The sequence below is a fragment of the Pollicipes pollicipes genome, unplaced genomic scaffold (assembly GCF_011947565.3).
Source record: "Pollicipes pollicipes isolate AB1234 unplaced genomic scaffold, Ppol_2.1 Scaffold_7262;HRSCAF=8765_pilon_pilon_pilon, whole genome shotgun sequence".
NCBI classification, from domain to species: Eukaryota; Metazoa; Arthropoda; class Thecostraca; order Pollicipedomorpha; family Pollicipedidae; genus Pollicipes; species Pollicipes pollicipes.
In genome coordinates, this window is record NW_023597055.1 from 17,265,627 (window position 1) to 17,277,815 (window position 12,189).

General features: G+C 47.7%; 1 long non-coding RNA gene across 1 annotated transcript; it reads left to right on the forward strand.

The window, feature by feature from the left end:
- The first annotated feature begins 2,522 nt into the window (after positions 1–2,522).
- Positions 2,523–4,684, forward strand: LOC119113744 (uncharacterized). Its single transcript, XR_005095955.1, has 3 exons — positions 2,523–2,676; positions 3,641–3,745; positions 4,036–4,684. It is a non-coding gene; the product is annotated as an uncharacterized LOC119113744 (long non-coding RNA).
- Positions 4,685–12,189: the final 7,505 nt, after the last annotated feature.

Consider the following 12,189-nt stretch of genomic DNA (forward strand, 5'->3'; position numbering starts at 1 on the left):
ATTGCAGAAAGCGTCGGGTATGACGAAACAAGCTCACTTACAACTATTGGTATGTTTTTAGCAGAAAAGACTACTCTCGACAGCATAATTTCCGTGTTTAGTAAATATCCTCCTCAATGCGCCATTGTCTACTTACGTCACTGCACCTTGCACAACATGGAGTGAGAGCTGATTGACAGCCGCTACGTCTGGAAATCGTGCTCACGAATGTCAGATATCAACGACTCGACCATCAGATTTCTCCCGGCCTTGATCGCTGCATGGCTTATGGAATGACAGGAGCTCAATGACGTTATTATTACGTAAGTTGTTCAGTGCATTAGCGAGGAGTATTAGTCACACATATAAGACAGTAGTATTAGCCTTACTCCTCGGATAAGCCAGGAGAATTGAGATATAGTTAGATTATATATTTACTATACACCTAATTACGTCTCCATTCTCCTGTTTTTTCCCGAGAAATAAGGCTAATACTAGTGTATTATCTGCGTCAGTATCATGTCATGAATACCAAGGTGACCTAGAAATACTCCCCTAGCAGGAATTTGGTTCTTAGAAGGGCGGATTGTGAACTGCACTGGTTGTCAAGCCGTCATGATCATCGGTCGTCAAGATGGCCATTTCAATTCAAGACCCCATACAGATGTGGTGCGCTCCCTTTAATGTAAGACAGGCTGAGAATGACGCTTATCAGATTGTAGCGGCCGATGCTCGTAACCATTCTAATGTTTCAAAATGGCTCATAAATTGTTGTTTTGCAGCAATTTAAAATACTTCAATAGCTTTTCTTATCGGGGAACAAGTAAACATGCAGGAATTTTGTTTTATTTTTTTTCGTTAATGATGAGGGAAGAAATGTGTGAATGACACAACTTTTTTCTGAGCACGTGCAGCATTGGATTCGTATTTTTTTAACCGAAAATAGTTAAAATGCGGCAGTGATGATATCCGGGTGAGAATTGCGTAGTGGGTATAAGTAGCCACTCAGAACTGTGGTCAGAGAAGCCCAGAGCAACAGCTCATCTACCGGAGAGTCGCATGTTCTTGCGACTTGTGACGATTATACAGTGATATACCTTCACGATAAAATTACTGCCTTCGTCCCCTAGACCACCGAGTAGGATTGCTTGGCATATGGAGTAAGGCCGAGCATTTTGACCTTTTGTTATTTTGCTTTGGTCAGCTGAGGTGAAATATGTTTCTCGGCTCAGATGATGAAATATGTTTCTCAGCTCAGCGAAATGTTTTGTGGATTGCCTTTTTAACCGATGGCATCTGAACATTACGCTTGAGATATTGAAACATTACCGCGAAGTTCGCAGTGGGCTGACAGTCTATACCAAAAGAAAAACGTTTATTTGTATCAAACTCCGCTGCTACGCATCAAATGGTTCACTTCCTTCTCTAATCGTCCGCCGTCAATTAGCCGTACATAGTCGACCCGAGGCCGGCCGACCTGGTGCCATCACTTTCGGATGGGTCACGACCGGGCGGCGCGATCCGCATCAGCCTGGGCGGGCCGGTTATGTACAGCTCCCAGAATCATCTCCGTTCAAGCCCAGGAGTCTGGCAACTCGAATCAAGCCATATGTTCCTCCGGAAGTTAAAACAAACATTGCTAGACGGAGCGCGATTGAAAATTTCGTTATAAGCCATTATCAGCGCCCATACAGCCAAATATTGACTCAGGTAGTTTCGGGAAGCTCAAGGCGGTCATACTCTTTGTGATTGGTCTTGCCTTCTCGTCCCATCCATCGGACGATGTCATGTACGTTTTCAGGCGTTAGTAATGACGTGCATTACAGCATTTCTGTAAGACGCGGTGATGATCGTTTCCATTTGTAAGCGATTTGTAAGGTGAGCAACTTGCTACCCCATGAAATGCTACCGTGTATGCTACCGTAGGTACTCACGAGATGTGAGAGAACTCGCTGAAGCACAAGGCCGCTGTTGGTTGTAGGCGAGGACCCTGTGGCATGGAGTGAGTGCTGATAAGAGTGAGATGCTGGTAAATAAAAGTTCGAGACTTACAAGTTATTTTTGCCTGCCTCGCGAAGACTTACGTCAGTCCCGGGTTATTCAAAATTGACTTTCTGGATCTCGTTCTTTTTCAACCTTGTCAGCCTTGAAAGAGTCAAACATAAATTTATTGATTTTGCTTTAATTCCCAGAATTGTAGTTTCACAGACATGTGGGAAAAACAAATTTAGCCACTTATACTAATGAAACACACAAGCTTTCGAACAGATAGCAAATGTGCGCTATTGACAGGTAAGAGCGCTGCATGCACATTAAGGGATGCAGTGATGCCAAATTCTATAAAAAGCATGTGTTGGTTGTCCGCTTTCTTCATTTTTACTGTGTAACGTAGCATGGATGGAAATAATATCGCTGCTAAAACTCGAAGAGCGAGCTGTCTCAACGCCAGTGCCTGCGACGCCCGCTGTCAACCGAGTTCGGTGCAAAGGTCATGCCATTCCGGCAAAAGTCATGGCCCTGCCGACGGGGGCCGTCACAGTGACGTCACTGTCTGACCCCTCTGCCATTCCTCATCCACGGCTCGGCATATAAGGCGGCCAGAGGACGGCTGCGCACAAACTCCTCATTTCTGCCGCTTCGCCATGCGCCTGCTGCCCCTACTCCTTGTGCTCTGCGTGCTGGTCCTCGCGGCTGAAGGTGAGTTGGTGGGAAGGTGAGAGAAGGTGAGAGCCCATTTATTGAGCACTTAGGCTGCCTAAGCAGGGAATGCGTTACGAATGACAATAGGCCCTCAGAAAACTTGTGGGGCGCTACCCTGTAGCAATTTTAGACAGGCAAAACATTTGGACAAATGACTTCATTTCGCTACATGCTACATACTAAGTGCTACATAGCTTAGTTTCGATGATTCTGAACCAGCGGAGTGAAACGTACTGGGTCCAAAGACAATGTGACGAAAATGTTCAACAAACGAAGCTAGGGATACGAAAATTTCTCGTAATGCAAGAAGCACCACAGAGAAGGCCGCGTTTCCAGTCCGAGAAAAATCACGGTTTCCGCAATAGAGCGTTTGTTTCCGAAGCATTTTGCAAATTTGCTGGTGGTAGCCTCGGCATCCCTACTAGTCGAAAACTGTGCGAGACGTAAACTTTTTTCAGGCGCATCTGTTCAAGCAGGTCATGGCCGTGATGGTACTCATCGGAAAAGTTGAGGAACCAACCCTTACTCAACCGCAACTGCATCCCCTACTCCCCTCCCCTCCCCTCAACGCCCCGCCCACCTCCGCTCTGTGGTAGGACCCAGGAGTTTCATTAATGCCATCAAGTATTCGAATTATCATATTATAGCGTAACATTATGCTCATGTTATCAATGGCATCACACTATCATGGGCGAAAGTCATGTGTTTTTCGGCTGTTTCTAGGGTGATGTTCCCGAACGCATGCCGGGAAGTTGTCATGGATTTTGTCAATTTTCCAGCACCCTGAGATTGTCCCAAGCAGAAGAGGTCATCTGTAGTTTGAGTCGTCCCACGTCAAGTAGGTCGCATGTTGGCGTTAGCGCACAGACGGATTTGTAGAAATTCCCTGAAGATCTCATGTCAAGCTGACAGCACGTTAGCCGACACCCACGGACACTGCTAAGCTGGCTTCGTTTTTCAGGATGGAAGTGTTACCGTCCGCGGCAGACGTGCGGTATCTTCCGTAACAAGGTGTGCCTACTATGCAGATATGGAAAGCTCTGCTGCCGCGGTGGCGATACTTTCAGTAAGTAGAGACTGGATTTAACTAATGGCGAGGCTTTGGAAACACACATGGCTGAATTTTGGAACTGAGATGGCTTGTACAAACCTTAATGGCAAGGGTTTGACGTTGCTGGAAGCGGCAAAGTTATTACTTTTGCTGTTGATATTGGAGTCTTACTGGGCGTGTGCTGCTAGATTTTACCATTGCAATGCCCGGGCAATGAGGAGAGGATATGTGTTAACACACACCCGTGATCAGCTGACAACCACGTCTGATATGCAGACGATATTGTGATGGCTCTTTTATTCCAGGAGAGTGCCAGAGAAAGTGCAAATATGGACATTGCTATCCGTGCCATCTCGGCTTCTGCTGTCGCCCCCCTTTCTGTCAAGGCAAGAACTGCAAACAGCGCTAATCGCTCTGCTGAAGAAAGCATACCTGCCATCAGCAAGAGGACATCTCCAGCGTTCGGAGCGTCAAAGAGGGCACACACCGGCGCACAGTTCGAATCCATCTGTTGGCTGATGCTCAGTATTTTAACAATGCGGGATACGAGAGGCCGTTGACTTCCAAGCGGTGCCAACTGAGACATTGCCTTTCACCAAAAATACCGGCGGGCATCTCGACGGCTGAGTGTACCGTGCAAAGACGTAAAACCGCAACCACAGTCGCATTTTGAAAAAAAGACTAGCGTCATGCACGACTGTCATTCTTGTGACCTAGCAGCTTATATCACCCAGTGTAGATGGCTAACGACGCGCGCGCAGCGACCCGAAAGAACATGCTAGCAATCATGGTCTCGCGGGCTTGGAGGGCGTTAATCAAACGTGCACGTTAATTGTTAATTAATTGAGCGCCGTTAATTGAACACATTGGCCTGTCTGTGCACTGCTGCCGCTGAGGACGATAGCCGTCGAATGCCACCTGGCTCAGACAAATAAAGGAAATGGGTAACTCTCATTTCTATTGTTTCAAGGAAATTTCATCGAGCATTCGTAGGATGGTTTTCTACCAGCCATTGCCGAGCATAAATTGGTGCGAAGAACCTGAGCCCACCACCCCGGCGCGGTAATTTCAGTCCAAGTAACAACTTTTGCGGATGTATTTTAACGTGCCGCGCAGTGTCATGACACGGCTGCACCGGTGTCAGTCCGGGTGTCTCGGCCAGGAGCCGATCAACAGTCAACAGACGAGCCGCACGAGGGCGCTGTCAGGGGCACCGCATCAACACCCCAGCGTGCTCTCAACGCGACACTTTGGTTGGGTGCCCGTTGCCCCACTAACTAAGCTAGACAGGAGACTGCATCGTTCGTCCATCGTGCTTCCAGAGCATCGCACGTGATTGTGGAGAAGAACATAATTACGATACAATGCAACGCAATAGAAAGCCGCGAAGAGGTTTTTTCTTCGTAGTTGCTTGATCGATCTGCTCAGCACATTTGCTTTATTCTCCATTCCTTAACAAGCCATGCTATATCCGGAGACGTTACGTCAGGTGACCTCAACCCCACGTGGCAGAGACTTAGCTTTAACTGGCATTGACTTTTGTCCTTACTCAACATCACAATTCTAAAGCCTGTCCATACGTTTGGAGCCGATTTAAATGTTTTACAGCCACTATTGCGGCAGCCAGGGAGCCCTGAATGCCATCCAAGATTGAGGGAAATGCCAGCGTGTTTTGCGCGGCCTGCGACGCCTCCGTCACCTGACAGATGTCAGAGGTCGATGGCAGAATTGACCGTGGGCTTATCGATCGCCGTTGGACAAGACTAGAGCCGGATGTACCAGGCTACTTTTACTTTCTCCAAGCGGCTGCGTGTGAGGGAATACACCAGGAGGTGCCGTTATTAAGACCTCCGGGTACTTTTGGAGAGAAGATCCAAACACCACGTAACTTCTAATCACGCTAATAACCAAGGTAGCCAATAACCAAGCTAATCATGTAATCGCGCTTTCCTAGGGCGATCACCTAAGCCGTCATAATATAGGGAAGTGTTCAACGACCCGCCCACGACGCCGAACAACAGTGTGTTGATGATCAAGCTGTCAGTGGTATGGAGTGCTGCTGATCGTGACTGGCGCATTGCAAAATTAGCTTTCTGCCATAACATGACCGAGTCAGGCCCATCATGCTCTTCAAGGTCATCCTGCGGCGGCTCAGTGATGTCGCAAATACGATCGGCGCACATCGGCGCTAATGCTCTTCGGACATTGGTGGTGCGTGACACGGATGATTAGGTCGTTCTGCTCGATATCGACTGTTCCCAGGAGACATTTGTCGGGAATCAACATCTTGGCGTCCGTTGCGTGGGCCTGTGGGGAGGAGTGACCAAGCCTCTCAGCCAATCGGAAGATTTGTTGAACTGTGACGTCAGTGCAGCGAGTACTTGGCTGTCATCAATTTCAATCGTATGGAACCTTCAAATCAACTGCCATCAGTGCGACCAGGTCAGTGCGTAGTCGTGCCGCCGCTTTGTATGGCCCGCGAGCGCGATTAGAATAGCTGTTTCTGCGTTTGGGCCGTGGTCGCTCATCTTGCGGAAGAAGAACATACGTTGGCGAGCGGTATCCGTCTCTTTGCGGCACCGATTATGAATACACTTGTGTCCTTTCGTTCCTTTTAAAATAGCCTCAAGGCCCAATTCCCTCAACGCCGCTGCCAGCGGACTCTTTGCAGTCAGTGAAGCAGTTTCATATTCCTTTCCTTTCCACTCACAATCACTTAAACCCCAAGCGTAAGCATTGTGAAAACGTAACCTGCTGAAGACGCCACGATGCACGGTTCCGTTCCTGGCCCGACCATCGTCGAGAAGCTAGGCCTGGCTCCCAAAGCGAGGAAGGTCCCCCCAGCTCGCCACTCCACACCGTTCGACGCGGGCCGACGTCCGGCCTGGTCCCCGACACCGACGGCCGGCGGCCGGTCCGCCGCGCGCTGGAAGGAGCCCAAGACCACCCGGCGTGACCAGACCGCGCCACCTGACCTGCGCTCGACCGCGTGTGGCCCACCTGCGGGGTACTGCTATCGGCTGACTTGGTATCTCATCTACGCCGCTCTGCTCGTGGTGCTGGTTGGCGAGCTGTACATGGCCGTCTCCAGGTGAGGTCTGGTGCGGACTGGGCTGCTCGCGGTGCTGGCTGGCGAGCTGTTCATGGCCGTCTCCAGGTGAGGTCTGGTGCGGACTGGGCTGCTCGTGGTGCTGGCTGGCGAGTTGTACATGGCCGTCTCCAGGTGAGGTCTGGCTCGGGCTGGAAGCTGCTGGCGGCTTAAGCGCGTGTCTCTGGATCGTGAGGTCTGGGCTAGGCTCGTGCCACGCAGGTCTGCACTCGCGTTGGTCTGCGTCAGAGCGTTTCGTTTTCATGGGCTTAGTAGTCACGTGCGATGGCAAACAGCCGAAGACAAATTTTAATTGATAAATTGATATACATATATATATATATATATATATATATATATATATATATATATATATATATATATAAAATAGAAAAAAACATCGGTCAAAATATATTAGGGCTGTGACGTAACTGGTGGCACTGCACGCAAACACAGTTATGGAAAATTTTGACGTTAACACTGACCCAATGACACAGTGTACCACGTTTGATAACTGGATGATGAAGACACGAGAAGATAGACTCAAGTTCCACCCCCGTTGGGAAAAAAGGGACGATGAAGTAGTGAAATACGCCGTTGTCTATGTTTCAATTCCTTTTGCGATAACTGGAAAATTGATTTTACGCGTGAGTTAGTAGCAATGAAGCACAACACAACAAATCGAGACACATGAAAAAATTACATTAGTTTATGTTATTTCGTTGCGGCAAACCTTTAGCATATCAGTGACAATACATATGGAGCTAGGAATTTAGTTGGTAACGAGTTTCATAAAATCATGATTTTATTCTCCCTCAGGTGCAAATGAGACACCAAGACTTTGTTATGAACAATATTTCATGACGAGCTTTGCTACATGTTATGTGCTCTGACCTGCTACTTGGGCTCATTGTCATGACAGTGTAGTTTAAAATGGCTTAAACCTTAATACCAGGCGTGCATTGTATGCAACCAAATTTCTATTAAATGCACGTTTCGCGCCATTCATTTTTCTCATCTAGTAATGATTGACGTTAGTGGTACGTTTTTTCTGCTGTTTTCGTCCCTTAACACGTGCTCGGTTGTTAGGGTGAGTTTGAATACCAAAGGTTTTCCAGAATAATTTCTAAAGGCGCAGCGAAGCCGCGCCAAATTGCGCATAGCCACAGGCTGTTAAATCTAGCGGCTCCTTTCATACAAAAATGAGATGTACCTTGTAAGTTCAATGACCTATGGCAAGTCAAAGTCGGGCTGTGGCTGTCAGCAAAGACGATCTCTAGGGAATCGTTCAATCTGATGCGACGACGAAGTGTTAGACGAGACCATGCATAAGCATTTATAAGACAATTTCTTAGGCAATTAGATAACTGAATTTAGGGTTACGATCAATTTCATTCACCTTAGGTCGGGTATGATGGTGAAACCGAGGTGAAAACTGGTCCGCATTTTTATTGGAGGACCTTTTTGGGGCAGTTTTCGCTACTTATTTCAGAAACATAGATAACCGAGACTGCAACAGGCATCTCCCACGGACTTTTTAAGGCCAGAGTGGGCCACTCACCTCAAATGGCTTAGATCAAGCTATAGCTTTAAAAACACACCGCCTCGCAAAATCCTTGGCGCTTATTGAATTTCTAAAATCAAAATAATCTTTTAAGTTTTTGCCACCGTTAAATTCTAAAGGCTAAACAAGGGCACTGACCTGTATTGACCACCAGTGGTCTTTGAAGACGTTGTGTGACTACCTTCCACCTTTTGCTGGTGTATCATTTCATCCCACGTGCTTGTTCTGCCCTCTCCCTCCCCCCTGAAATTCTGGCGATGCTGCACACCGGAAGTCGTCCGCGTGAAGGTTATACCGTTCCTGCGCAACGAACGCACCATGTCGCGGTCATCATCATGTCATCTAGGCAATCATAATGTCGCGGGTGCCTCGCAGGTGCCTGGCGGGGGCGTACAGTCAGCATTGGGAGTTCCTGGAGCTGGAGGATATCACGGTGCCGGCCATCACCGTCTGCCACCGCAACAAGTACAAGAAGAGCGTGGTCCTGCGCAGCACTGTAAACGGCACAAACTGGGCCGACTGGGTCAGGGAGGGTCACAGGTGTGTGCCAGACGGATTAATGAGGATCACAGGTGTGTGCCAACCGGGTCAATGAAAGTCACATGCTTGTCCCAGATGGGTCAATGAGGGCCACAGATGTGTGCCCGACGGGTCAATGAAGGTCGCATGCTTGTTCCAGATGGGTCAATGAGGGCCACAGATGTGTGCCAGACGGGTCAATGAGGGTCATAAGTGTGTGCCAGACGGGTCAGGGACGGTCACCGGCTGGGAATAGGCCGCTTTCGAAGGGCCACAGGTTGATGTAAGACGGGGGAGAGGGCAGCTGTAACCAGTGAGGGGGACAAGGGAAATGAAAACGGTGAAAACTGCACAGCGACAGGCGTAAAAGATTCAGTTGCTAGTAATGTTTGCTATACTATCAGAACATTTCTTAATTCAATCGCTTTCATGACGTATATAATTTGATGTCTTCTATTTTTTCCATAATGGGCTTAAGACCCTAGGGAAAGCAAAGATATTCTGAAAACGTATAATGAAATTCTGCGGTTGATGCTTAACACGAATCCATATACATTATATGGATTTGATGAAATCCATCTCATGAAAACGATCGGCATCGTGTCCGTTCAGGCTGGCTGGAATGAAGACAGACGACAGTCGGGAGACGCCCTGGTTCAGTCCGTTGCTCCACATTCCGGATTCATCTCGTCATTGTTCATCGGCTGACTTTCGCGGGTCAGTCCGATCCTCCACCGTCCTGAGCCCAGCGCACACGGCTTCAGACTGTGCTTCGAACTTCAGACTTCAAGCGATCCTCTTGATTCACGCCTGACGACTCGTCCCTTCCAGGCTGCTGCGCTGGGGGGAGGTGGACTATGACTCCTTCTTCTGGAACGCCTCTTACCGCTGGAATGATATGGTGTCACTGTGCGAGGTGAGCAGTCGTCGCCTCACTGGAGCCAGCGTAGCGGCCGAGCACACCACAGCCAGCGAAGAATCCGGTTTCGCGAGAGCCATCGCCAGGCATCACACCATCAGACATCACTTGGCAAGACATCACACCATCAGACATCACTAAACAAGACATCACACCACAGACAGCAAAAAATCCGGTTTCACCAGAGCCATCGCCAGGCATTACATCACAAGACGTCTCTTAACAAGACATCACACCACAAAACGTCGCCTAACAATAAATCGCATAATAATACATCACATCGAAGTGCATCACATCACAGTGCATCACTTCACAAACATCACATAACAAGGCATCACAACACATCACATCACATCACAGTGCATCACATCACAAACATCACATAACAAGGCACCACAACACATCACATCACATCATAGTGCATCACTTCACAAACATCACGTAACAAAGCATCACAACACATCAAATCACATCACAGTGCATCACTTCACAAACATCACATAACAATTCATCACAACACATCACATCACATCACAGTGCATCACTTCACAAACATCACATAACAAGGCATCACAACACATCACATCACATCACAGTGCATCACTTCACAAACATCACATAACAAGGCATCACAACACATCACATCACATCACAGTGCATCACATCACAAACATCACGTAACAAGGCATCACAACACATCACATCACATCACAGTGCATCACTTCACAAACATCACATAACAAGGCATCACAACACATCACATCACATCACAGTGCATCACATCACAAACATCACATAACAAGGCATCACAACACATCACATCACATCACAGTGCATCACTTCACAAACATCACATAACAAGGCATCACAACACATCACATCACATCACATCACATCACATCACAAGGCACCACATCGTCGTTTCGTCGCAAGTTTTTCGATGAGTTTTTGGGATGTCATGAGACAACCCGACAGGTGCCTTTGAAGGGCCAAAAAGTTGCGTTTGGATACTCCCTGGTCAAGGGTATGCCCCATCCGCTTCTTTAAGCTAACGCGATAAAGTGTAAAGGAGGGGAAAAAGTCTAAAATATATGCGTTTCAAGGAATCATTTTGTGGCGTGGCAGGGAGTTGTCTCCTTTGAAAGAGTTGTCTCCTTTTTTGTAGCAATATGAGAGCCCAGTTTTTATAATCAGCAAACCATAAAATGAAATCATCCAAGCATTCAGATTTGTCCTTTCCAATATCTCAGCTGGTTAAGTGCCTGCCCGCTGATCCACCCACACATCGAGTAGTTTGACGAGCTCGCTATTAGCCTTTGACAGATATGACTGCGGCCGATGATAGCAGCAGAGTTAAGAGTCACGTGATGTCAGAGAGCCAGACGGACAGTGCCGAGCATTGCGGCCCGTTCTGGTTTCACCGTCAAATCTGTCATAAGCCTAGAGTGTCACGATCGCAGGATAGGCATGAAGGCTCATATACAAAACACTACTTATCGTAAGTTGTGGTCACAGAAAGCCATCAATTCAGAAGTTTTGGATTAAAGTTTTTTTCAAACACACGCACACACGCACGCACGCACGCACGCACGCACGCACGCTCGCACGCACACACACACACACAAACACACACACACACACACACACACACACACACACACACACACACACACACACACACACACACACACACACGCACACACACATTAGGGGAAGTAGTGGATTCAATGTGAAGACCTTCATGGGTACAATTTCATTTACCTAATCCATCCATCACCAGTGCGACCGTGTCCATACCCACCGGCTGCAAATATGTAGCTGATTGCACCCATTCGTTTTATTTTTTTTCGAGCATTTTAGCCCTAAACTGTGGAAGAGTTTTAGCACTGGTTATAACCAAACTTACCCTTTGGCGTTAATATTCGCAGAGTTCAAGTGAGTGAGATCAATATGACCAAAATAAATGCAAGCGGTAGTATTTTGTAGCATTTATTTAAACAGTTTCCCGGGATTCCACTAATGAGCCATTCATATCCGTACCGATACCCATAATTTTCCGACACTTCTATCCGACCCAACCCGTTCCAAAATTCATATGGGTGCCCATGGGCCCACTCAGCCCGCGAAGCTCGCTAGTTTAGTGGCAGCACGACTCCATCCGGGATCTAGTCTGACGCTGAATGAGTTCAGTGCTGCCAATACAGCGCCATATTTGCTCACATTTCACGGGGCCAGCTCATCACAAGGGTCACTGGTACATGCAATTTTTCACATAGGAAGCGTTTCGCCAGGATAGCCAGCATTATGCTTTTGAATGCTGCCCCGGAATTAAACTTGGTGCATGTCACCCAGCTGCAGAATATCGAATG